This window comes from Ovis canadensis, chromosome 15 (assembly GCF_042477335.2).
Source record: "Ovis canadensis isolate MfBH-ARS-UI-01 breed Bighorn chromosome 15, ARS-UI_OviCan_v2, whole genome shotgun sequence".
In the NCBI taxonomy this organism is placed as follows: Eukaryota; Metazoa; Chordata; class Mammalia; order Artiodactyla; family Bovidae; genus Ovis; species Ovis canadensis.
The window spans coordinates 50890737-50918494 of record NC_091259.1 but is presented as its reverse complement, the minus strand read 5'-3'; the positions used below and the strand labels follow the sequence as shown (position 1 = coordinate 50918494).

The 27758-nt window shown below is 40.4% G+C and overlaps 1 long non-coding RNA gene and 1 pseudogene across 1 annotated transcript in view; one reads left to right on the top strand and one right to left on the bottom strand.

Annotated features, from left to right (window-relative positions):
* LOC138420851 (uncharacterized) overlaps window positions 1-27758 on the top strand; it is a 70007-nt gene that overhangs the window by 20523 nt on the left and 21726 nt on the right. The gene's annotated exons all lie outside the window — the stretch shown is intronic.
* On the bottom strand, window positions 1099-1651 carry LOC138420000 (COMM domain-containing protein 8 pseudogene; annotated as a pseudogene).

Below are 27758 nucleotides of genomic sequence, written 5' to 3'. Positions count from 1 at the left end.
TTTCAGTTTTGGTTTCCTCAGGGTATATGCCTAGGAATGGGATTGCTGGGTCATATCATGGTTTTATTCCTAGCTTTTTAAGGAATCTCCATACCATCTTCCATAGTGGCTGTATCAACTTACATTCCCACCAACAGTGCAAGAAGGTTCCCTTTTCTCCACACCCTCTCCAGCATTTATTGTTTGTAGACTTTTTTTTTTTTAAAGATAATATATTTTTATTTGCTCAGAATGCTTGTTTTTAAAGGTCACTGAAATTTAAAATGGTTTACTTTCCAATGAAGTTGTTAACATCCAGAACTTTAATAAAGTTTACAACAAATTAAGAATTTACAACAAATAGGGACCTATATAGTCTTCGCTGATATCTGAATAGTAAGGTATACACTGTACAGTGACACATGTTCTTTTTATCAGAGCATAGTCTCCTGAACAGACACAGAAATGCAGAAGTAAGTAACTGGTATTTTCACTTTTATCTATGCTTGAGTATAAAATTTTAGTTCCTAGAATTCAAAACTCAAAATTGTTCACCCAGATTTAGTTTTTTTTCCTTCTTGTTCAAGTCTGGAGAGCTCCTCTATAAAATTTTACATTTTTATAACTTTTCCTTTGAAATATGAGAAAAACATGAAATCTCCTAAGCTACATGCAACTTATACATACTTTAAAAGTTATTTTTTAAAAAAATCACAAATTAACCACCATATATATCCATAATAAGCATCCTTGCTATTCACATAGTTCTTTAAACAATATTCAAGTATATTTGTGCTTGTACGCTTACATTACTTTAGAGCCTATTTTTAACTTTCCATAAAACTGTATCTATAAAAATTACTCAAATATTTAATAAATGAAGCAAACCAGTCATTATGAAAATATAAACTGTTTACAGCCTTTTCATCTTTCATGTTTTTATGCATTTCCTGTCAGCCATATAATTTGCTTTTCCTCAGGGAAGTTGATAAATTATTGTCTTTGTAATCTCAACACTGCTGCTTTCTCAACTGTTCAGATTTTCTGAACACATGGTATTCTCTTTGTGTATCAGTTATATCAGTGGAATCTGATAATGTTGCTATTCATCATTTCCAGTTATTTCAACTGCAGGACCACCTTATTAGCTGCTTCCCAGGAATTTATTAGATTCTTCAGCTCTTCTTTACTCATTTCAATAGAATATGGCTTGACTTCACCATTTTTCTTTTACATCTAGATGAAGGTTTAAAAGTGGCATTTGTAATGTAGCAATCTTGTAACTAGAAAGTGCAAGCTTTAACTGCCAATGAAAATCCTGTAGCTGTGCAGAGGAAATATCAACTATTTCTTCCAACAGAGTCTGCTTGATTCCATCTTTCCTACTTTTTAAGCATTTCATGATAGCTTCTTGATGAGATGAATTCAGCTGATTCGACTGCTGAGATATCTCTTCATCAGATAAATTGTTACCAACTACAGCTTTGAAAAAGTTGGTAATGTCTTCTAGAACACACATCCCTTCTGCTGAATCCCAAACACTGTGATAATCCTGGTAGAGGGGATACGTTAGGCCACAAATGCCATCAATTATTTTGTGAAGAAGCTACAGGCCCTGCTCTGTGGGAAGCTTCTGCAGCCGCCACAAGGGTGTCCCTTCTTCCAGCTCCATCCCTGTGAGAAGCTAGGGGCTCTGTTTGTAGACTTTTTGTTGTTGTCCATTCTGACTGGTATGAGGTGATATCTCATTGCAGTTTTGATTCACATTTCTCTAATAATGAGCGATGCTGAGCATCTTTCAATGTGTTTGTTAGGCATCTGTATGTTTTCTTTGGAAAAATGTATGTTTAGGTCTTTTTCCCACTTTTTGATTGGGTTGTTTGTTTTACTGGTATTGAGTTGTATGAGCTGCTTGTATATTTTGGAAATCAATCCTTTGTCAGTTGTTTCATTTGCTATTATTTTCTCCTATTCTGAGGGTTATCTTTTCACCTTGCTTATAGTTTCCTTTGCTGTGCAAAAGCTTTTAAATTTAATCAGGTCTCATTTGTTTACTTTTGTTTTTATTTCCATTATTCTGGGAGGTGGGTCATAGAGGATATTGCTTTGATTTATGTCATCGAATGTTCTGCCTATGTTTTCCTCTAAGAGTTTTATAGTCTCTGGTCTTACGTAGGTCTTTAATCCATTTTGAATTTATCTTTGTGTATGGTGTTAGGAAGTGTTCTAATTTCATTCTTTTATATGTAGCAGCCAAGTTTTCCCAGCACGACTTATTGAAGAGGCTGCTTTTTGCCCCATTGTATATTCTTGCCTCCTTTGTCAAAAATAAGGTACCCATAGGTGCATGGGTTTATTTCTGGGCTTTCTATCTTGTTCCATTCGTCTGTATTTATGTTTTTGTGCCAGTACCATGCTGTGTTGATGACTGTAGCTTTGTAGTATAATCTGAAGTCAGGACTGTTGATTCTTCCAGCTCCATTCTTTCTCAAGAGTGCTTTGGCTAGTCAGGGTCTTTTGTGTTTCCATATGAATTGTGAAATATTTTGTTCTATCTCTGTGAAAAATGCAGTTTGTAATTTGATGGGGATCACATTGAATTGGTATATTGCATTTGGTAGTATAGTCATTTTCCCAATATTGAGTCTTCCTACCCAGAAACGTGGAATATCTCTTCATCTGTTTATGTTATCTTTGATTTCTTTCATCAGTGTCTTAAAATTTTCTGTATACAGTTCTTTTGTCTCCTTAGGTAGGTTTATTCCTAGACATTTTATTTATTTTTTTTTGTTGCAGTGGTAAATGGGATTGATTCCTTAATTTCTCTTTCTGATTTTTCATTGTTAGTATATAGGAATGCAAGTGATTTCTGTGTACTGATTTTGTATCCTGTGACTTTGCTAAATTCACTTATTAGCTCTAGTAATTTTCTGATAGTATCTTTAGGTTTTCTATGTATAGTATCATGTCATCTGCAAACAGTGAGAGCTTTACTTCTTTTCTGATCTGGATTCCTTTTATTTCTTTTTCTTCTCTGATTGCTGTAGCTAGGACTTCCAAAACTATGTTAAATAATAGTGGTAAGGGTGGACACCCTTGTCTTATTCCTGAACTTAGGGGAAATGCTTTCAGTTTTTCACCATTGAGAATAATGTTTGCTGTGAGCTTATCATATATGGCCTTTACTATGTTGAGTTAGGTTCCTTCTGGGCCCATTTTTGGATGACTTTTAATCATAAATGGGAGCTTGTCCAAGGCTTTTTCTGCATCTTTTGAGAGTATCCTATGGTTTTTATCTTTCAATTTTTTAATATGGCATATCACATTGATTGACTTGTGTATATTGACGAATCCTTGCATCCCTGGAATAACCCAACTTGATCATGGTGTGAGCTTTTTAATGTGTTGTTGAATTCTGTTTGCTAGAATTTTGTTGAAGATTTTTGTATCTATGTTTATCAGTGATATTGGACTGTAGTTTTCTTTTTTTGTGTTGTCTGTCTGGTTTTGGTATCAGGCCTCATAGAATGAGTTTGGAAGGGGTTCCTTCCTCTGCAATATTTTGAAAGAGTTTTAGAAGGATAGGCATTAGCTCTTCTTTAAATGTTTGATAGAATTCACCTGTAAAGCCATCTAGTCCTGGGCTTTTGTTTTTGGGGAGATTTTTGATCACAGATTTCAGTGCTTGTAATTGGATTGTTCATAATTTCTATTTCTTCCTGGTTCAGTCTTGGAAGATTGAACTTTTCTATTTAATCTGTCCATTTTTTCCAGGTTATCCATTTTATCACCATATAATTGTTCATAATAGTCTCTTAATTTGATTCTTTTTTTCTTGATAAGTCTGGATGAAGATCTGTCAATTTTGTGTATCTTCTCAAAGAACCAGCTTTTAGTTTTATTAAGCTTTACTATTGTTACTTTCATTTATTTTTCATTTATTTCTGCTCTGATCTTTACGATTTCTTTCCTTCTGCTAATTTTGGGGATTTTTTTTTGTTGTTGTTGTTCTTTTTTCTAGTTGTTTTAGATGTAACATTGGGTTGTTTTTTCGATGGTTTTCTTGTTTCTTGAGGTAGGATTGTATTGCTATAAACTTTGCTCTTAGAACTGCTTTTGCTGCATCCCATAGGTTTTGAGTTGTCATGTTTTTGTTGTCATTTGTTTCTAGGAATATTTTGATTTCCCTTTTGATTTCTTCAGTAACCTGTTCATTATTTAGAAACGTATTGTTTAATCGCCATGTGTTTGTGTTTTTTACAGTTTTTTTTTTAATTGATATGTAGTCTCATAGCATTGTGGTCAGAAAAGATGCTTAATATGATTTCAGTTTTCTTGAATTTACTGAGGTTTGATTTGTGTCCCAAGATGTGGGGATGGGACCTTTAGTTGGGGCATGCAGGATCTTTTTACTTGTAGCATGTGGGATATAGCTTCCCAACCATTTGAACTTGGGTGACCCCTTACACTGAGAGCCCAGGGTCTTAGCAACTGGAACATTAGGGAAGTCCCTCAATTCTGTGGCTTTCTTGTCATCAATGACATTTCTTCTATTCCTTACTAGTCTTGTGGATTCACCTGAGATCTTACCACCAAAATCTTTACCACCTGCACAATCTCCCCCTTCCAGTTCTCCAGCTCACTGTTCTGCTTACTCCATGCTGTTGTGGGCAGGATAGAGGTCCCCCAGAAATGTTCACATTTCTAATCCTGGAACCTGTGAATATTCTACTTTACAGGGCAAAATGGACTTTGCAGATGTAGAAAAGGTATGACATTTAAGATAGGTAGGTTATCCTGGATTGTCTAGGTAGGCCCAACCTAATCACGTGAGGCCCTAAAAGCAGAAAACTTTCCCTGGGTGGAGTCAGAGAGTTACAACCAAAAGTGTAAAGCAGAAGAGATGTGGCCAAAGGGGCAGTCAGAAATCTTTGAAATTTAAGGAGGACTCCATGTGCTGTTGCTGGTTGGAGGATGGAAGAGACAACATAAGAAAAGGAATGCAGGAGTTTTAAGAAGTTATAAATTTTTGAGATTAATTCTTTGTCAGTTGTTTCATTTGCTATCATTTTCTCCCATTCTGAAGGCTGTCTTTTCACCTTGCTTAGAGTTTCCTTTGTTGTGCAGAAGCTTCTAATTTTAATTAGGTCCCATTTGTTTATTTTTGCTTTTATTTCCAATATTCTGGGAGGTGGGTCATAGAGAATCCTGCTGTGATTTATGTCAGAGAGTGTTTTGCCTATGTTCTCCTTTAGGAGTTTTATAGTTTCTGTTCTTATGTTTAGATCTTTAATCCATTTTGAGTTTATTTTTGTGTATGGTGTTAGAAAGTGTTCTACTACTACTACTACTAAGTCGCTTCAGTTGTGTCCGACTCTGTGCGACCCGATAGACGGCAGCCCACCAGGCTCCCCCATCCCTGGGATTCTCCAGGCAAGAACACTGGAGTGGGTTGCCATTTCCTTCTCCAATGCATGAAAGTGAAAAGTGAAAGTGAAGTCACTCAGTCGTGTTCGACTCTTAGCGGCCCCATGGACTGCAGCCTACCAGGCTCCTCCGCCCATGGGGTTTTCCAGGCAAGAGTACTGGAAGAAAGTGTTCTAGTTTCATTCTTTTACAAGTGGTTGACCAGTTTTCCCAGCAACACTTGTTAAAGAGATTGTCTTTTCTCCATTGTATATTCTTGCCTCCTTTGTCAAAGATAAGGTGTCCATAGGTGTGTGGATTTATCTCTGAGCTTTCTGTTTTGTTCCATTGATCTATATTTCTGTCTTTGTGCCAGCACCATACTGTCTTGATGACTGTGGCTTTGTAGTAGAGCCTGAAGTCAGGCAGGTTGATTCCTCCAGTTCCATTCTTCTTTCTCAAGATTGCTTTGGCTATTCAAGGTTTTTTGTATTTCCATACAAATTGTGAAATAATTTGTCCTAGCTCTATGAAAAATACCGTTGGTAGCTTGATAGGGATTGCATTGAACCTATAGATTGCTTTGGGTAGTATACTCTTTCACTATATTGATTCTTCCGATCCATAAACATGGTATATTTCTCCAACTATTAGTGTCCTTTTTGATTTCTTTCACCATTGTTTTATAGTTTTCTATATATAGGTCTTTAGTTTCTTTAGGTAGATACATTCCTAAGTATTTTATTCTTTTCGTTGCAATGGTGAATGGAATTGTTTCCTTAATTTCTCTTTCTATTTTCTCATTATTAGTGTATAGGAATGCAGGGGATTTCTGTGTGTTGGTTTTATATCCCTCTTACACTGTTGGTAGGAATGCAAACTAGTACAGTCACTATGGAGAACAATGTGGAGATTCCTTAAAAAACTGGAAATAGAACTGCCATACAACCCAGCAATCCCACTGCTGGGCATACACACTGAGGAAACCAGAATTGAAAGAGACACATGTACCCCAATGTTCATCACAGCACTGTTTATAATAGCCAGGACATGGAAGCAACCTAGATGTCCATCAGCAGACGAATGGATAAGAAAGCTGTGGTACATATACACAGTGGATTATTACTCAGCCATTAAAAAGAATTCATTTGAATGAGGTGGATGAAACTGGAGCCTATTATACAGAGTGAAGTAAGCCAGAAAGAAAAACAGCAATACAGTATACAATGCATTATATGTGGAATTTAGAAAGATGGTAACGATAACCCTGTATGCGAGACAGCAAAAGAGACACAGATGTATAGAACAGTCTTTTGGATTCTGTGGGAGAGGGCAAGGGTGGGATGATTTGGGAGAATGGTGTTGAAACATGTATAATATCATATGTGAAACGAATTGCCAGTCCAGGTTTGATGCAGGATACAGGATGCTTGGGGCTGGGGCACTGAGACAACCCAGAGGGATGTTACGAGGAGGGAGGAGAGAGGGGGGTTCAGGATGGGGAACACGAGTACACCCGTGGTGGATTCATGTTGATGTATGGCAAAACCAATACAATATTGTAAAGTAATTAGCCTCCAATTAAAATAAAATAAATTTATATTAAAAAAGGAAAAAAAAAACAAAAGAAATGAAGCAAGAAAAAAAAGAAGTTATAGAGGCTCCTGCCTGACAGCTAGTAAGGAATGGAGACCTGAGTTCTTCAACCATATGAAACTGAGTTGGTTGTTGTTGGTTTGGTTTTTTTGGCTGCACTCTGTGGCATGCAGAACTTTCCTGACCAGGGATTGAATCTGTGGCCCCTGCAATGGAAGCGTGAAATTTTAACTGGACCACCAGGAAGTTCCTGAGGTGTTGTTTTTTTTTTTAACATTGAAGTGTAATTGACTTACAATATTATATCAGTGCTCTACACTATGTGTAGAGCATAGTGATGTGATATTTTTATATAAGATGATCACTATGATAAATCTAATTACCATGTCACTCTACCAAGTTATTAAAATATTGATGATATGCATGCTAAATATTATGTCCCTATGACCTATTCATCTTATAACTGAAAGTTTGTGCCTCTTTATCTTCCTCACCTATTTCATGCTACCCCTACCCCACCTGGGGCTTCCCTGGTGGCTCAGAGGTTAAAGCGTGTGCCTGCAATGTGGGAGACCTGGGTTCGATTCCTGGGTCGGGAAGATCCCCTGGAGAAGGAAATGGCAACCCACTCCAATATTCTTGCCTGGAGAATCCCATGGACCAAGGAGCCTGGAGGGCTACAGTCCACGGGGTCACAAAGAGTCGGACGTGACTGAGTGACTTTCACTTCACTTTCACTACCCCACCTAGCCCCTGGCAACCACCAGTGTGTTCTCATATCTATGAGTCTGTTTCTGTTTTATGCTTACTCCTTTGTTTTGTTGTTTAGATTATACATATAAGTGAAGTCATATGGTATTTGTCTTTCTCTGTCTGAGATTTTACTTAGCATAATACCCTCTAGATCCATCCAGAGGATGGATCCATCCATCCATCCATAATACCCTCATGACATCCATCCATGTCACAGAGGGAAAGTTTCATTCTTTTTTATGGTTGAGTGTATATATATATGTATTAATATATAATATATATATCACATCTTATTTATCCACTTATCAATCAGTGAACACTTAAGTTGCTTTCATTATGTTGATTATTGTTAATAAGGCTTCAGTGAACATGAGGGTACATATATCATTTCAAGTTAGTGTTTTTGTTTTGTTTGAAAAAAATACCCAGAAATGGAATTGCTGTCTTGTATGGTAGTTCTCGGCTTTCCAGGTGGTGCTCGTGGTAAAGAACCGCCTGCCAGTGCAGGAGATGTAAGAGACGCGAGACTGATCCCTGGGTGAGGAAGAATCTGTGGGAGAGGGCATGGTAACCCACTCCAGTATTCTTGCCTGGAGAATCCCATGGACAGAAGAGCCTGGTGGGCTACAGTTCATGGGGTTGCAAAGAGTTGGACACGATTGAAGTGACTTAGCACACATGCATAGTAGTTCTATTTTTAATTTTTTAAGAAAACGTCATACTGTTTTCCATAGGACTGCACCAGTTTATATTCCTACCAGCAGTCCGCCTTTTCTCAGCATCCTCACCAACACTTGTTATCTTTTTGACAGTAGCCATTCTGAAAGGTGTGAAGTGATATTTCATAGCTTTTATTTGCATTTCCCCGATGATTAGTGCTGCTGAGCATCTTCACATGTGTCTGTCAGCCATCTGTATGTCTTCTTTGGAGAAATGTTCCGGTCCTCTGCTTGTTTTTGTTGTTCTTTTGGCTGTGCTGGTTTTTGTTGCTATGAGGGCTTTTATCTAGTTGCAGAGATGGGGGCCACTTTCTAGTTGTGGTGCTTTAGTTTCATTTAGAAAGCCCGCACTTTCTAGTTGTGGGCTTCTCGTTGCAGTGGCTTTTCTTGTGGCGCACACGCTGTAGGGCACGTGGACTCAGTGGTTGCGACTTGCTGGCTTCAGAGCACAGGCTCAATAGCTGTGTTGCGTGGGCTTAGTTGCTCCAAGGCATGTGGGATCTTCCCAGAACAGGGCTCAAACCTGCATCTCCTGCACTGGCAAGTGGATTCTTCACTACTGAGTCACCAGGGAAGCCCTTGTCCATTTTATAATTGGGTTGTTTGGTTTTATTTATATTGAATTGCAGGAGTTCTTTACTTTGGATATGAATCCATTATAGGATATATCATTTGCAAGTATGTTTTCCCATTCAAGAGTCTGTCTTTTCATTTTTAATTTCTGGCTGTGCCATGTGGCTCGCAGAATCTTAGTTTCCTGATCAGGAACTGAACCCAGGGCCATGGCAGTGAAATCACAGAATCCTAACCTCTGGACTACCAGGGAATTCCCTCTGTCTTTTAATTTTGTTGATCATTTCCTTCTCGATGTACACGCTTTTTAGTTTGATGTACTGTCATTTATCTTTGCTTTTGTTTCTCTTATTGGAAGTGAGATACCCGAAAAATTATTGCTACTATTTGTATCAAAGAATATATTGGTTGTATTTTCTTCTCTGAGTTTTATAAAAGTTTCAGTTCTTATATTTAAATGTTTGATTCATTTTGAATTTATTTTTGTGCACGGTATAAGAGAGTAGTCCAGTCTGATACTTTTGCATGTAGCTGTCCAGTTTTCCCAGCAACATTTATTGAAGAAAAGGTCTCTTCCCCATTGTATATTCTTGCCTCCTTTGTTGTATATTGTGCTGTGCTAAGTTGCTTCAGTTGTGTCCAACTCCTTGTGACCCCATGGACTGTAGCCTGCCAGTCTCCTCTGTCCTTGGAATTTTCCAGGCAAAAATGCTGGAATGGGTTGCCATTTCCTTCTACAGGGTATCTTTCCAACCCATGGACCAAACCCCCATCTCTTAGGTCTCCTACATTGATATTCAGATTCTTTACTACTAGCGCCACCTGGGATTGTTGTAGATTAACTGCCCGTGTCAGTGTGAGTTTATATTTGGACTCTCTATTTTGTTCCGTTGATCTATATGTCTGTTTTTATACACTGTTTTGATGAGTGTAGTTTTGTACTATAGTTTGAAAGCAGGGAGCATGATACCTCCAGCTTTGTTCCTCTTTCTCAAGGTTGTTTTGGCTCTTTGAGGCCTTTTGTGTTTCCGTACAGATTTTGTAATTATTTGTTCTAGTTCTGTGAAAAATTCCATTGGTATTTTGATAGGAATTACGTTAAATCCATCAGTGTCTTACAGTCTTCCAAGTAGAGATCTTTTACTTCCTTGGTTAGATTTATTCTTAGGTATTTTATTCTTTCTGATGCAATTGTAAATGGGATTGTTTTATTAATTTGTCTTTCTTAGATTTTGTTGTTATTGTACAGAAATGTAACTGATTTCTGTATATTAATTTTGTATCCTGCTATCTTACTAAATTCATTTATTAGTTCTAAAGTTTTTTGGTGGCATCTAGAATTTTCTATATATAGTATTATATCATCTGCAAACAGTGACAGTTTCCTTAATAATTTTCTATCTATTGATGTAAGTGGGGTGTTAAAGTCTCCTATTGTTACTGTGTTACTGTCAAAATTTCCCTTTATTCTTATTGATATTTGCTGTTTATATTTGGTGTGCCTATGTTGGGCACATATGTATTTACAATGGTTGTGTCTTCTTCTTGGATCTGTCCCTTTATCATAAGGTAATGTGCTTCTTTGTCTCTTGTTACAGTCTTTGTTTTAAAATTTATTTTGTTTAAGTATTGCTACTATAGATTTTTTGTTTTGTTTCTGTTTGCATGGGATATCCTTACCCAATCATCTCACTTTCTTTCTGTGAGTGTTTTTAGATCTGAAGTGAGTCCTTTGTAGGCAATATGTATATGGTCTTGTGTTTTATCCATCTAGTCACACTATGTCTTTTGACGGGAGTATATAGTCCATTTACATTTAAAGTAATTATTGATAGGTATATGGTGGTGGTTGTTCAGTCGCTATCTTATGTCCAACTCTGTGACCCCATGGACTGTAGCATGCCAGGTTCCTCTGTCCTCTACAGAGTTTGCTCAGATTCATGTCCATTGAGTTGGTAATGCTATCTAACCATCTCATTCTCTGCTGTCCCCTTTTTGCCTTCAATCTTTCCCAGCATCAGGGTCTTTTCCAATGAGTTGGCTCTTCTCATCAGGTGGTCAAAGTTTTGAAACCGCAGCTTTAGCAACTGTCCTTCCAGTGAATATTCAGGGTTGATTTCCTAGGATTGACTGGTTTGATCTCCTTTCAGTCCAAGGGACTCTCAAGAATCTTCCCTAGCATTCCAATTAGAAAGCATGATTTCTTTGGCACTCAGCCTTCTTTATGGTCCAGCTCTCACATCTGTACATGACTACTGGAAAAAACATAGCTTTGATTAGATAGATCTTTGTTGGCAAAGTGATGTCTCTGCTTTTTAATACACTGCCTAGGTGTATCATAGCTTTCCTTCTGAGGAGCAAGCATCTTTAAATTTCATGGATGCAGTCACTGTCCAGTGATTTTGGAGCCCAAGAAAATAAAATCTGTCACTGCTTCTACATTTTCCCTTTCTATTTGCCGTGAAGTTATGGGACTGGATGCCATGATCTTAGTTTTTGAATGTTGAATTTTAAGGCAACTTTTTCACTCTCTTCTTTCACCTTCATCAAGAGGCTCTTTAGTTCTTCTTCACTTTCTGCCATTAGGGTGATGTTGTCTGCATATAACCTCATCTGAGGTTATTGATATTTCTCCCAGCAATCTTGATTTTAGCTTGTGATTCATCCAGCCCAACATTTCATATGATGTGCTGTGCATATAAATTAAATAAGTAGGGTGACAGTATTCAGTCTTGCTGTACTCCTTTCCCAATTTTGAACCAGTCCTTTGTTCCATGTGCAGTTTTAACTGTTGCTTCTTGACCTGCATACAGATTTCTCAGGAGACAGATAAGGTAGTCTGGTATTCCCATCTCTTTAAGAATTTTTCAAAGTCTGTTGTGATCCGTATAGTTAAAGGTTATGTACTTACTGACATTTTGTTAATTGTTTTCTGATTGTTTTTATAGTTCTTTTTTGTTCCTTCCTTCTTTTGCTCTCCTCCCTTCTGATTTGATGACCATCTTTAGCGTTATGTTTGGATTCCATTCTCTTTTGTGTATGTGTATCTGTTATAAGTTTTTGTTTTATGGTTACCATGAGGTTCATATTAATATATAATCACCTTTAAATATACATGGTTATTTTAAGTTGGTAATCTAAGTTTGAGCACATTCTAACAACCCTGCATTTTATACCCCCCTGTTTTGACATCATATTTTATATATTTTTGTTTTGCATATCCTTTCCTCTAATTACTTATTGTAGATATAGGTGATTTTACTACTTTTATCTTTTAACCTTCCTACTAGCTTTGTAAGTTTTGATCTACTACCTTTACTGTATAATTACCTTTTCCAATGAGATTTTTCCTTTTGTAATTTTCATAATTCTGTTTGTGATCTTTTCTGCTTAGAGAAGTCCTTTTTATATTTCTTGTGAAGCCAGTTAAGTGCTGCTGAACTCTTTTAGCTTTTGCTTGTCTGTGAAACTCTTTTATCTCTCCTGCAAATCTGAATGATAGCCTTGCCAGCTAGAGTATTCTAGTTGTAGTTTTTATCTTTCATCACTTTGAATATGTCAGGCAGCTCCTTTCTGGCCTGCAAAGTTTCTGTTGAAAAGTCAGCTGATAGCTTTATGATAGTTCTCATGTAACTAGTTGCTTTTTCTCTTGCTGCTTTAAAAATTCTTTCTTTATCTTTAATTTTTGCCATTTTAGTTATAATGTGACTTGGTGACCCTCTTTGGGTTCATCTTGTTTGGGACTTCCTGGACCTGTTTTCTTCCCTAGGTTAAGAAAATTTCCAGGTATTATTTCTTCAAATAAATTCTCTGCCCCCTTTCTTTCTTCTTCTGGGAATCCTGAAAGCAAATGTTCATACACTTGATGATGTCTCAGAGGTCTCTTAAACTATCCTCATTAAAAAAAAATTTTTTTTTTCTTTTTGGCTGGGGTAATTTCTACTCCTCTTCTAGTTTGTTGATCTATCTCACTGTGTCATCTAATCTACTATTGATTTTTTCTAGTGTATTTTTTATTCAGTGATTGTTTGTTCCTTTATATTGTCTGAGTCTTTGTTATACTTCTCATCATGTTCACTGAGCATCTTTATGATCATTATCTTGAATTCTTTATCTACTCAGATTGCTTATCTCCATTTCACCTAGTTCTTCTAGAATTTTGTTTTATTCCTTAATTTGAAACTTATTCCTCTGTTCCTCATTTTATCTGATTTTCTGTGTTTATTTCTATGTATTGGGTAGGTTGGTAACATTTTCCATTCTTGGTGAACTGTCCTTATGTAGACGTCCTATGGGGCCCAGCAGCACGCTCCCCTCTGGTCACCAGAACTGAATGTTCTAGGGGTACCCCCTGTGTGGGCTGTATAATCTCAGTGGTAGGAGAGATGAGTCCTGTGTGACTGGCTGCATGGCCTGGGGTGGCCTGGGGCTGGTGCCAGCCTGCTGACTGTGGGGGTAGGACCTGGTGGGGCAGGCTCTGTGGTCTTGGGGTGGGGGGCAGTCCCTAGGACTGGAGCTGGCCAGCTGGTGGGTGGGTAATTTCACAGGGCTAATAAACTAGAGAGAGTACACCAGAAAATCACTTGCCAGACTAGTGTCTGCATGTTAGAACAATCTCCCAGAATTGGTGGTGGTCAGAATCTGTGTCCCCAGGGGGAATTCCAGTTGCCTCCTGCCTCTCCAGGAGGCTGTCTGAGGTTAGCAAGTGGATCTGACTCAAGATCCTTTATAATTATTGCCTCTGCCTGGGAGCTTGAAGCTTGTGAGAATTTGCACGTGCCCTTTGAGAACAGAGTTTCTGGTGCCCACAGTTCTCTGGTTCTTTGTACACAAGCCTTGCATCTTTCTGGTGCAGGACCTCTGGAGCCTGATATGTGGCTTGGACCTTTCACTCCCTGGGGAGAACCTCTGCAATTGTGATGATCCTTCCCCTTGTGGGTCACTTCCCTGGGGTACAGGTCTTGACTGTACTGTGCCTCCACCCCTCCTACCTATCTCATCATAGTTCCTTCTTTATATCTTGGAAAGAAGGTAAAAGTGTTAGTTGCTCAGTCATGTCCAGCTCTTTCCATGGTCTCCATGGACTATAGTCTGCCAGGCTCCTCTGTCCATGGAATTCTCCAGGCAAAATACTGGGGTGGGTTGCTATTTCCTTCTCCAAGGGATCTTCCTGACCCTAGGTCTCCTGCATCGCAGGCAGATTCTTTACCGTCTGAGCCACCAGGGAAGCCCACCACTTTGTATCTTTAGTGGTGAAAAATCTGTTCTGATCGTCAGCATGTTCTCATAGATAGTTGCTCTGTAAATAGTTGTGTGCCTGCAGGAGGAGGTGACTTCAAAAGTTTTCCTGTTTTGCCTTGCATACCTCCTACCTCAAGGAACTAAATTTAGTCAGCAACCTATATAATCTCAGCAGATTTTTTCCTTAGAATCTCCTGTGAGGAATGCAGTCCAACCAACACATTGATTTCAGCCTTTTTGATACTTTGAGCAGAGGACCCAGCTGAGCCATGTTGTACTGGTATTTCTGACCCACAGAACTATGAGATAATCAATGGGTGCTATTTCAAGCCGCTTTATTGTTGTTTAGTTGCTAAGTAGTGTCTGACTCTTCGTGACCCCGTGGATTGTAGCCTGCCAGACTCCTCTGCGTAGGAGCCTGGATTTCCCAGGCAAGAATACTGGAGTGGGTTGCCATTTCCTTCTCCAGGGGATCTTCCTGACCCAGAGATCCAACATGTGTCTCATGTATTGGCAGGTGGGTTCTTTACCACAGAGCCTCCAAGGAAACCTTCCAAGCCACTTAGTTTGTGGTAGTGTGTAATGGCAGCAATAGAAAATGAATATACCATACTATGGTTATTTACATTATATTCTAAGCCATTGATCCCCATTACTTTACCATTACTGGTCAGTCCCTCATGCTTTCACTTACTTTCTTTTCCAGTTTAGACTCTTTAGTCTGCCATTTAATTATTCCCTTATAAATACCCTCAGGTCTGTTTGTTTGCCTTAAAAAAAAAAATTTATTGGCTGCGCCAGGTCTTAGTTGGGGCACGCAGCATCTTAATTGTGGTATGTGAATCTTTCAGTTGCGGCATGCTAACTCTTAGTTGCAGCGTGTGGGATCTAGTTCCCTGACCAAGGATCAAACCTGGGTTCCCTGGATTGGGAGTACAGAGTCTTAGCCACTGGACCACCAGGGAAGCCGCTTGTTCTTTCTCTTTATTGCAATGCTGCTCAAACTTGACTGGGTGTAGCGTCAGGGTCACCTGAAGGGCTTGATAAAACACAAACCGCTGGGCCCTACCTTCTGAGTTTCTGATTTAGGACATCTTGAATGAAGACTGAGATTTTACATTTCTTACCAGTTTTCAATAATTCTGATGCTGCTGGTCTGAAGACCACACAATCATAACCCCTACCTTACTATGATCACTCTGATTGAACTCAACAGATTGAGGACAGGAGGAGAAGGGGACAACAGAGGATGAGATGGTTAGATGGCATCACCGACTCAATGGACATGAATTTGGGACTCTTGAGAGTCCCTTGGACAGCAAGGAGATCAAACTAGTCAATCCTAAAGGAAACCAGTCCTAAATATTCATTGGAAAGGCTGATGCTGAAGCTGAAGCTCCAATACTTTTGCTACCTGATGCAAATAGCCAACTCATTTGAAGGGATCCTGATGCTGGGAAAGATTGAGGGCAGGAGAAGGGGTCAACAGAGGATGAGATGGCTGGATGGCATCACTGACTCAATGGACATGAACTTGGGCAAGCTCCAGGAGATAGTGAAGGACAAGGAAGCCTGGCATGCTGCAGTCCATGGGGTCACAAAGAGTCGGACCAACTTAGCGATTGAACAATTGTCTTTTCTGCACCTGTAACCAACTAGCTGGATATTGCTTAAGAGAAATCACCAACTGGGCTGACTGCTTTTGTTTAAATATGTGATTACAAACTCCAGATGGTCCCTCAACAACTGCCTGGCTGTCCTTTCACATTTCTCTAGTAAGGTCTCTAACTTTTCTCTCTTCTCAAACTTCCAGTATCCTGCTCACCCCTTAGTTTCAGCTGATAGCCTCACCCCCCACACTTCATTCACGAAGGTGAAGCCAGGAGATGCGAACCCCCTCGTCTTCCCATCCACAAGGTTTTAGCTCTATTGCAGTCTGCTCTTCTTCCGTTCTTTTTAGAAAACATAGATCTTGCCCATAACCAGTCAGCCTCTTCTTCACGCTCTACATCTTGTTGCCCTCATCTCACCAAGAAGTCTACTTCTTTAATCCCCTTCTTTCTCCTATGCTGCAGTCCATGGGGTTGCAGAGTTTGACATGACTGAGCGACTGAACTGAACTGAACTTTCTACTATGCTACTGATTGTGTTAATCTGATTATGCCTCGTATCCCCATTTTTAACCCTCCCTAGATCATATTTACTCTTTCAGTCATCCCATTTCTCCATTTCTATTCACAGCAGAAATTGTTGAGAAGATTGTCAACTTAACTGTGTTTCTTCCTCCTCGGTCCCCATTCCTTCTTTTGAAAGGCACATGGGAGGTATATTTATTGATTGATTGAAATATTACATAGGATAGTTGGTCTCTGTTAAACTTTGTTCTGCAGTTCCCACTGTCATGAGTTGGTGGGTAAACCCCTAAATATGGCATTTAGAGCAAGTGCTACACAGAAAACAGAAGACAGTGGTGGTTTTTGTGACTCATAAGGGCATTCCTGTACATCATGAGAAACGTTGGACTGGAAGGAACACAAGCTGGAATCAAGATTGCCGGGAGAAATATCAATAACCTCAGATATGCAGATGACACCACCCTTATGGCAGAAAGTGAAGAGGAACTAAAAAGCCTCTTGATGAAAGTAAAAGAGGAGAGTGAAAAAGTTGGCTTAAAGCTCAACATTCAGAAAACGAAGATCATGGCATCTGGTCCCATCACTTCATGGGAAATAGAAGGGGAAACAGTGGAAACAGTGTCAGACTTTATTTTTGGGGGCTCGGAAATCACTGCAGATGGTGGCTGCAGCCATGAAATTAAAAGACGGTTACTCCTTGGAAGGAAAGTTATGACCAACCTAGATAGCATATTGAAAAGCAGAGACATTACTTTGCCAACTAAGGTCCGTCTAGTCAAGGCTATGGTTTTTCCAGTAGTCGTGTATGGATGTGAGAGTTGGACTGTGAAGAAGGCTGAGCGCCGAAGAATTGATACTTTTGAACTGTGGTGTTGGAGAAGACTCTTGAGAATCCCTTGGACTGCAAGGAGATCCAACCAGTCCATTCTGAAGGAGATCAACCCTGGGAGTTCTTTGGAAGGAATGATGCTAAAGCTGAAACTCCAGTACTTTGGCCACCTCATGCGAGGAGTTGACTCATTGGAAAAGACTCTGATGCTGGGAGGGATTGGGGGCAGGAGAAGAAGGGGACGACAGAGGATGAGATGGTTGGATGGCATCACTAACTGGATGGATGCGAGTCTGAGTGAGCTCCGGGAGTTGGTGATGGACAGGGAGGCCTGGCGTGCTGCGATTCATGGGGTCGCAAAGAGTCAGACACGAATGAGTGACTGAACTGAACTGAACTGAACTGAAGGGCATTCATGAAATATATATTGAGTACTGACAATGCACCAGGGATAGGGTTAGGCACTGAGAATGTATCAGTGAAAAGCAGAGGTTTCTGTCCACATGCTGTTTACTCTTCTTTTGGAGAATGTAAGAAATAAGCAATGACAACAAAAAGATAAAAGTATATGTTGGTGATATGTGATATAAGGGAAAATAAAGCTGAGAGAGTTAGGGCGTGTATGCAGGGGGATTGTAACTTTAAATAACATGGTCAGATAAGGCCCCTCTGAGAAGGTCATTTGAGTAAAGACCTGAGGAAGGTGGAAGAGTTAGCTGGGGAAGAAAGGGTTGAAGGAGAGAGCAGGAGCAAAGGCCTCAGGGCGTTAGCATGCCTGGCTGTGGAGAAACTACAGACTTATCATGGAGTTGGCCTGGAGCTAGATGAGCAAAGTGACAGGCAGGGTTTGGCAGACTTTCCTGTAAAGAGCCAGATAGTAAATATGTGAAGCTTTGCAGGCCACATTAGGTTTCTATCACATATTTTCCCTTTAAAAATGTTAAACAACCTTTAAAAAGTGTCAAAGTCTTCTTTTTTTTTTTCCTGTAGTACAAGGGTCTGGCCCACTGGCCCTAGTCTGCCACCCTCTGAAACCTTGAAGACTGTTTTAAAGATTTTGTTTTTACTCTGAGTGAGATGAGAGGCACTGGAGGATTCTGAGCAGAGGAGTGACAGGGCCTCGTTTAGATTTTGGATGGATCTCTCCTGCTGTTATATGGAGAACAGCCGAAGGGGTGGGAAGGGGTGCCCTGTGAAGGAGGAACCAGGGATGCTAGAGTTTAAATTGTACGTGGGGCAAAATAAACCACCCCATCACTTACAGACTGAAGCAACAAACTTTTATTGTCACTCATGGTTCTGTGGGTCAGGAATTTGGCCAAAGCACAGCAGGACTACCAATTTCTGCTGGGCCTGAAATGTCCCATGTGGCTTCTTCACGCACATGTGTTCACAAACAGTCAGGCTCTGGCTGCAACAACACTTGGGGCCGCAGGTCTGGGGCAGCTTGGCTCGTGCTGTTGGCTGAATTCCTTGGTTCACCTCCAGATGGTCTGGTAGCCTCTCCCTCTTTTCATGTGATCTCTCTAACAGGGTAGCCAAACTTCTTACGTGGCGGTGCAGGGCTTCCAGAAGCGTAGGAGTAAAAGCTGGCAGGCCTTCTAAAGGCTTTGGCTCAGCTTCAGTTTTGCCACATTCTGTTTGTTTAAAGCAGGTACAGGGCCAACTTTGATTTGAAGGGAGGAACCATTCAAGGACATGATTATAGGAGCTGAAGTTCACTGAGGGCACCAAAGTGACAGTCCAACACCACTGAACCAAAAGCTATTTCAGTAGTTGAGGCACGACCCCATGGCGGTTTGGACCTAGGTGTTAGCGATGGAGATGGGAGGAATTCATTGGTTTCTGGATATGTTCTGAAAATAGAGTTGAGAGGATTTGCTGGTGGCGTTGTATGCAGGTGTGAGACAGACAGTTCAGGGTGACCCAGGTTTTCAAACTGAGCACCTGGAAGAATGTTATTTACTGAGAAGCAGAAGACTAGGGGAGGGGCAGGGTTAGTAGAACTGTTAATTATTCCAATTTGGAATTTTAAGCTTGAGATTTCTGTTGGACATACATGTGAGATATCAAGGAACAGCTGAATATGCAGGTTTGGAGAGGTCTGTTGTGGATGTATAATTTTCAAGTTGTTTCAGGGTATATAGATGATATTTTAAGACCATGAGACAGAATGATGTCACCAGGGCAGCTTGAAAGCAAGAAAGGGAAATTTCCAGGAGGCAGAAATTAAAATGGAGCCCAAAGCTAGTATGCTGAACAGAATTCAAAGCTGGGACAGGCACCAAGGATGGGATTTCATGTTGTTATGGCAACAGGAGATGAGGCTTTGGATTTACTAAGACTTGGACCTGGGATGAAGGTCCCATCATAGCATATGAAAGAGTCTGCTGAAAGTCTAGCAGAGTGAATCAAAATCAGTACTCCAAGGAGAAATTTCAGCACAGTGTGGACAAGGAGGTGCTCCTAAAACCTTTCAGAGAGAACCATTTTCTACAAAGCCTTAAAGATAAGACAATGGAATTCTCACCTTTCTCCTGGAAAGCTAGGAGGCAATGGAAAAATGCCTCCAAATACTGAGAAAAAAAAATTTTTTTAACGTAGAATTTTAACCCTACCAAGCTATCAAGTGATAGTAGAAGAAATTCTTCAGACCTGCAAAGTCTCAAAAACTGTTGCTTTTGATGCCCTCTTGGGACATAACAGAAGAATTTGCCCCAGGAAAACAAGGGGATAAACCAAAAGGGAGGAAGAATGGGAACTAGGGGACCAGGTCTTTATCATGAAAGGGAGGGAAAGGAAGTCCCCAAAACAATGGTGAATGAAAAAGCCAAGATGCTGCTGCTGCTGCAGGCTTAGAGGACAACCAGCTCACACTGGAACCAGTCAGAAGGCTCCAGAGAAGACTTCAAGGAGATGGGATAGACAGCATGCCTAAAGGGAAAAAGTATGCTTGAAAGGAGATTCACACAGCTGATGGAATGTTTGAAGATACATTAGGATAAGGACATAGAAGACGAAAGGAAATAAAAATCTAGGCTTTTAAAAAAGGGGAAACAAAACTAAAAGTTGTCAGTTGATTGTAATATGCATCGTGACTTCAGAGATGTTAAAATGTGAACAAATGTGCATATTAGAATCAAAATCCAGGAGTTCATTAGGAAGGGCCTGTGAGGGATAAGACTTTGTTAGTTTTTATATGCTGAGATTCAACTCCCTTTACACTCCTGAATAATAATTTGGCTGAGTCTAAATTTCTTTCAGGGACTTCAGTGGTGGTCCAGTGGCTAAGACTTGGTGCTGTCGATGCAGGGGGCCTGGGTTTGATCCCTGGTCAGGGAACTAGATCCCACATGCTGCAACGAAGCGTTCACATGCTACAACTAAACATCCTGCTTGCTTTGACTAAAAATAAATAAATGAAATAAATTTCTTTCATTCCTAAGACTTTTTCTTCAATTCTGGAAAAAAGTAGTGTTTTTCAAATATTGTTCTTTCTGCTATTTCTTTCAATTCTGTTTCTCTGGAGCTCTTATTATATGAATATTTCAACCTTTGAATCTGTTCTCCATGTTTTAACTACAGTTACTTTCCATTCACCTCATATACTGTAAGTGAGCTCCTGAGCTCGCACTTGCAATTCTCTAATTCACTCTCTGAGAGTGTGTTCAATCTAGAGTTTCTCCTGTTATGGCCTTTTTTGAGCTTTTTATCTTTGGCTGCACTGAGTGGCTTGCAGGATCAGATCTTAATCAGGGATTGAACCCGGGCTCTCCGCAGTGAAAATGCAGTCTCCTAAAGACTGGGAATTGCCCCATTGGTGACTTTTAGATTTCAATTAGGGTATTTTTCATTTCAAAGATTTCTGATTGGTTACTGTTCATTTCACTCTATTTTTGCTTAATAATTTCCTCTTGAAATGGAAGGTGTGCATTCATCTCTGAACATTTTCAACATCCTATTTTAAAGTCTCTTTACACTCTTTCACAAATTTCCAGTGGAAATTTGAGAAATTTTCTGATCTGATGGTTAATTTCAAAGGCCATCTCTCTCACCAAGTAGGTTCTTTTATATGTTTTGGAATTTTAGTTTGAGTAAGAGAATATTTGTTTTTGTTTGATTTCTCTCTTTTTCTGATTTTCCTCTCATCCCTTCCCAAGATGCCACCGTCTGGCCCTCTGGCCCTCAACCTGAATAGAGCCAGGAGGATTATGGTCCTCCATCCCCAGAGGTTAGGAATGGCATATCTAGTCACGGGCCAGGAGATGGCTTGATGATCTTTGGTAGCAAGGTGCCCTCACCTCCCCAGACGCTAATAAAGCCAGAGTCCCACTGTTTTATTCAGGTTCTTTTCACAAGCAGTGGAGCAGACATAAGCCTCTGGTATCAAGCCATGAGTTTCAGTCCCCCCATTAAAGGGAGCCCTTGATCCCCGTAATCACTGAACGTGTACCCAACTGCCAATGTCCAGCTTCCAGACTTGGAGCCCATAAGCCTGAGACATGGGCCCCAATGATCTTACTGCGTTTCTGTTTCATTTCTGGCTCTTGTACATGTGTGAGGGTACAGCTATATCTTTTTTACTTTTAATTTATTTGGCTGCACTGGGTCTTAGTTACAGCATGCAGGATCTTAAGCTGTGGCTCGTGGGCTTTAGTTGTGGTATGTGGGATCTAGTTCCCTGACCAGGGATGGAATCTGAACCCCCTGCCTTGGGAGCATGCAGTCTTAACCACTGGACCACCAGGGAAGTCCCCAGCTATATCTTTTTTTTTTTTTTTTTAATCATTTTTGTATTTTTAAATGTCATGGCTGGCTATGTGTTTGAAGTAAGGGAGTTTTGGGAGATAAAAACTCACTTCCTTGTGTTGAATTTGGTCTCCTCTCACCTGCTTTCTGTCCCCCATTCCTCTACTGAAACCACTAAGTGAAAGCCACTGATGATGATGTCCAGGTTGCCAAATGCAATGTATGTTTCTCTGTCCTGATCGTACCTGACTATTTGGCAGCTTTGATGTAACTGCTTGCTCTGTTCTCAAAACATCCCTCTTTGCTTGGCTACCCAACATTCTCCTGATTCTCATTCTCATTGCCCTTTAGCATCTCAGTAGATCAGCGGTTTAAAAACATTCCTTTGTCTTCTGCCGTTTATTGTTGTTGATGATGGCCTGCTAAACCCTATTCAACTTCTGTAGGTCTTCTTTTTCCATAGATTGTTTTTAAATTTTGCCTCTTATATTTGACGTTCTTCAATTTTACCATGATGTCTCGGGTTGAATTTATTTGTATTTTGCTTAATATTTGTCACCTGAACCTGATAGATAATGTGAATTTGGGTCCCACACTGGTGCAGAACAGGCTTGGGGTCCCAAATTATCACTGGTGATTCCTTTTCTGCCTGTGACCCAGGCCAGTAGTGAATGTTCTTTCTCCTTCCTCAGGGTAGTAAGCAGAGTTTTTCTGTCCTTCTGTGGGGGGTAGATAGGACTTTTATTCTAATTTCAGGTCTTGTCAGGGCCTTTCAAGGCCTCATCTTCTCCTGCCATAGCAACATTAAAATCTCACCCCTGATCCCTAAGACCTGTCCTGTCTTAGCTTTGCATTCTGCTTATCGTGATGGGTTCTATTGATTTCTGGCCCCTGAGAATTTCCCTTTCTCGCTTTCAATGTCAGATACTTCTTAAGAAAAAATTATCCAGCATTTTTCTTTGTGTGAGCAGTGAGTTCTGCTTCAGTTCCGTCAGCTTGTCTCGGTTTCCAGACACTGTTTTGGAATACAAAGCCAAGTATTTAACTCTTTCTCCTCACTGGGTTCTTTTGAGTCTTATTTCCTGTGTCAGTAGAGCTCATCTTTAAGATCTAGTACAACTAAGCTGGTGAAAATTGAGTTCTGGTCAATTAAAGCCAATGTTTAATACAGTGGGGTTTGGGAATTTCTGACCTTTAGGATAGAGGTCAAGTTCCCCAAACATTTTTAAAAATTGAAGTGTAGTTGATTTACAATATTAATTAGTTTCAGGTGTGCAGCATAGTGATTCAGTATTTTAATAGATTCATCCCCAAATATTGTGATCCTAAGTATGTTCCTACCTCTGCTTCTTATTATCTTCTCTTATATAGCCAATCTTTTGATACACCCAAGTACCTGCTATTTTCCAAGTGCCCCTGAAGTTTCTCACATCCATGACTTTCATATTACCCCTCACCCAAAATACTTAAACACATTTTTTAAAATTGGAGAATAATTGCTTTACAGTGTTGTATTGGTTCCTGCTGTACAGCAATGTGAATCAGCCATTAGTATATATATATGTCCCGTCCCTCATGAACCTCCCTCCCACTACTCAGAATACTTTTGCCATCACTTTAGGCCAAATCCAAGCTGCATTTCAAAGTCTGGCTCAGCTGGTGCTCCTGCAAAGATTGGCTGATCTTTCTAGCATCAAGTTACCTGTGGTTCCTCTGAGTTTCTATCACTGAGGAAAGCAGCTATGGTATGAAGGACTGAATCTGTAAATTGATATCAGGACCTGGTTCTTCTGCTGTTTAGCGATCTGAGCCTCAATTCTTCTCTTCTTTCTTTCTTTCTTTAAAATATTTGTTTACTTAGGCTGTGCTGGGTCTTAGTTGTGGCATGCTGGATCTTTAACTGCAGCATAAAAACTCTTAGTTGTGGCATGTGGGATCTCGTTCCCTGACTGGGGATTGAACCTGGGCCCCTTGCATTGGGAGTGCAGAGTCTTAGCCACTGGCCCACTAGGGAAATCCTTCAATTTTTCTTATATAAAACAAAGGTATAAATATCTACCCCATGGAGTTAAAGTTTCTTTTGTGACTCTTTTGCTTTTGAGTGACAGAAAAACCCAACCCAAATTGGCTTCTGATGAAACAGTATTTATTGGTTTATATAGGTGAAAAGTTGAGGGGCAGAGATGGCTTTAGGCATGGGTGAAGTCCAGGCTCAAGTGATATAATCAAGAGTTGGTATCTCTCCTTCTTTCAGTTCTGCTTTTTGCTCTGTCACCTTCAGGCTCAGGCTCAAAGAGTGGCAGCCGTCCCAGAACACACAGTCTTTGTGCTCTACATCTAGCAGCCTAAGTTGGTCTGGACCTCGTTTTTTGACTGATTTTGCAATAAAAATACCAATTCTTCAGTCACAGTTGTTGAGCAGGAAAGGTGATATGGCTTATTGTTGTTCAGTCGCTCAGTTGTGTCTGACTGTTTGTGACCCCATGGACTGCAGCACGCCAGGCTTCCCTGTCCTTCACCATCTCCCGGAGCTTGCTCAAACTCATGTCCATTGAATCGGTGATGCCGTCCAACCATCTCATCCTCTGCTGTCCACTTCTCCTCGTGCTTTTAATCTTTCCCAGCATCATGGTCTTTTTTAATGAGTTGGCTGTTCACATCAGGTCACCGAAGTATTGGATCTTCAGCTTCAGCATCAATCCTTCCAATGAATATTCAGGATTGATTTCCTTTAGGACTGACTAGTTGGATCTCCTTGCAGTCCAAAGGACTCTTAAGAGTCTTCTCCAACACCACAGTTCAAAAACATCAGTTCTTTGGCGCTCAGCCTTCTTTATGGTCCAACTCTCACATCCATACATGACTGCTGGAAAAACCATAGCTTTGACTAGATAGACCTTTGTTGACAAAGTAATGTCTCTGTTTTTTAATACCCTGTCTATGTTTGTCATAGCTTTTCTTCCAAGAAGCAAGTGTCTTTTATTTTCATGGCTGCAGTCACCATCTGCAGTGATTTTGGAGCCCAGGAAAAATAAAGTCTGTCATTGTTTTCATTGTTTCCCCATCTATTTGTCATGAAGTGATGGGACTAGATGCCATGATCTTAGTTTTTGAATGTTGAGTTTTAATCCAGCTCTTTCACTCTCCTCTTTCACCTTCATCAAGAAGCTCTTTAGTTCCTCTTTGCTTTCTGCCATTAGGGTGGTGTCATCTGCATATCTAAGGTTATCGATATTTCTCCCAGCAATCTTGATTCCAGCTTGTTCTTCATCCAGGCTGGCATTTCTCATGATGTACTCTGCATATAAGTTAAATAAGCAGGGTGACAATATACAGCCTTGACATACTCCTTTCCCAATTTGGAACCAGTCCATTGTTCCATGTCCAGTTCTAACTGTTGCTTCTTAACCTGTATACAGATTTCTCAGGAGGCAGGTCAGGTGGTCTGGTATTCCCATCTCTTTAAGAATTTTCCAGTTTGTTGTGATCCACATAGTCAAAGGCTTTAGCATAGTCAATGAAGCAGAAGTAGATGTTTTTCTGGAATTCTCTTACTTTTTCTATGATCCAACAGATGTTGGCAATTTGATCTCTGGTTCCCCTGCCTTTTCTAAATCCAGCTTGAACATCTGGGAGTTCTCGATTCATGTACTATTGAAGCCTACCTTGTAGAATTTTGAGCATTACTTTGTTAGCATGTGGAATGAGTACAATTGTGTGGTAGTTTGAACATTCTTTGGCCTTGCCCTTCTTTGGGACTGGAATGAAAACTGACCTTTTCCAGTCCTGTGGCCACTGCTGAGTTTTCCAAATCTGCTGGCTTATTGAGTGCCACACTTTCACAGCATCATCTTTTTAGGATTTGAAATAGCTCAGCTGGGATTCTGTCACCTCCACTAGCTTTGTTGGTGGTGATGCTTCCTAAGGCCCACTTGACTTTGCACTCTAAGATGTCTGGCTCTAGATGAGTGATCACACCACTGTGGTTATCTGGGTCATGAAGATCTTTTTTGTATAGTTCTTCTGTGTATTCTTGCCACCTCTTCTTGATATCTTCTGCTTCTGTTAGGTTCATACTGTTTCTGTCCTTTATTGTGCCCATTTTGCATGAAATAGTCCCGTGGTATCTCTAGTTTTATTGAAGAGATCTCTAGTCTTTCCCATTCTATTGTTTTTCTCTGTTTCTTTTCATTGTTCACTTAGGAAGGCTTTCTTATCCATCCTTGCTATTCTTTGAAACACTGCATTCAGATGGGCATGTCTTTACTTTTCTGCTTTGCCTTTTGATTCTCTTCTTTTCGCAGCTATTTGTAAGCCTCCTCAGACAATCGTTTTGCCTTTTTGCATTTCTTTTTCTTGGGGATGGTTTTGGTCACCGCCTCCTGTACAGTGTTACGAACCTCCATTCATAGTTCTTCAGGTCCTCTGTCTATCAGATCTAATCCTTTGAATCTTTTGATATGGCTTAACATATGGAGGTTATAGAGACCCACTAATTTTCAAGCTGGCCTCTCTTCTATTGTAGCAATAATGCTAATCCAAGAACTTGGGCCCTATCAGGGCAGAAACAACAGGGACAGTTTTTTAGAGAAGGAAAGTTACATGAATATTGAATATGGAAATAAGCACTTGACTAAATTGTAGAATCATTGCTGGAAATAGTATTGTAGCTCCTCTGTATCAAAGAAAGTTGCTGGTTGGTAGGGGAGTGGGAATGAAAATTGTCCGTGGGCACTGTTAGTAGGTTAGGAGTCACCAAAGGAAAATCTAAGCTGGTGAGTCAGTAGCTCCCAGTCTGCTGCTTGGCAAGCTTGAGCTCACAGGCCAGGTGTTACTTAAAAGGAACTCCCTCTTCACTGTCTTCACTTCCTGAACTCCCCAAGTCACTACAGATTCATTTCTGGAAGGATATCCCTTGACCTTAGCACCCCTTCATGTCTCTGTCACTTCCCCAGTTGGCATTTTCTCTCTTTTCCTGACACTGGCTTCCTCTTCGGCCTCAGCAGTGTTCTCATGACTTGTTTTGCGTAATGCTCTCCTTGCTTGAGCCTGCTGATTGGTCTCTCCTTCCCACAGGTAGCCACAGGTGTTCTGCCCAAGGGGCCTGTAGCAGCACGGCCTGAGAGAAATGGCCTAGACCTGGAAGCTACACAGAGATGGGTTCTAATCCTGGTTCTGCCATTTATTTAACAGGATGCACTTGAGCAAGATATTTCATTTCTCTGAAGTCTCAATTTCCTCATCTGTGAAATGGGGATAATGTATCTTACTGGGTTTCTATGAGGATTTGATAAGTTAAAGACCTAGGATAGTGAGCAGGTTGACCCTTGGTAAATGGCTGTTGCTGCTGCTGCTGCGAAGTTGCTTCAGTCGTGTCTGACTCTGTGCGACCCCATAGACGGCAGCCCACCAGGCTCCCCCATCCCTGGGATTCTCCAGGCAAGAACACTGGAGTGGGTTGCCATTTCCTTCTAAATGGCAGCTCTCACTAAAAGGGACGAGCAGACTGGCAGGGACACCCTGCACAAACATCACCTCCGTCTCACCAGTGATAGCATCTGACCAACAGAATCAGGCGTTTGCACTGGGGAAACTTCCTGCATAGATGGAGCCTCCACTTCCTCATTTGTAACCTGCTCTAATGTTTCACCGTCTGTTGGTCCGGAAATTGTTCTTAATATCTAGCCTAAGTTCCTCCTACTGCCGTGTGTCATATCACAGTTTTTAAAAAATGACACACAAATAGACTCATGAAAATGAGCAGAGTTTTCTATGAGT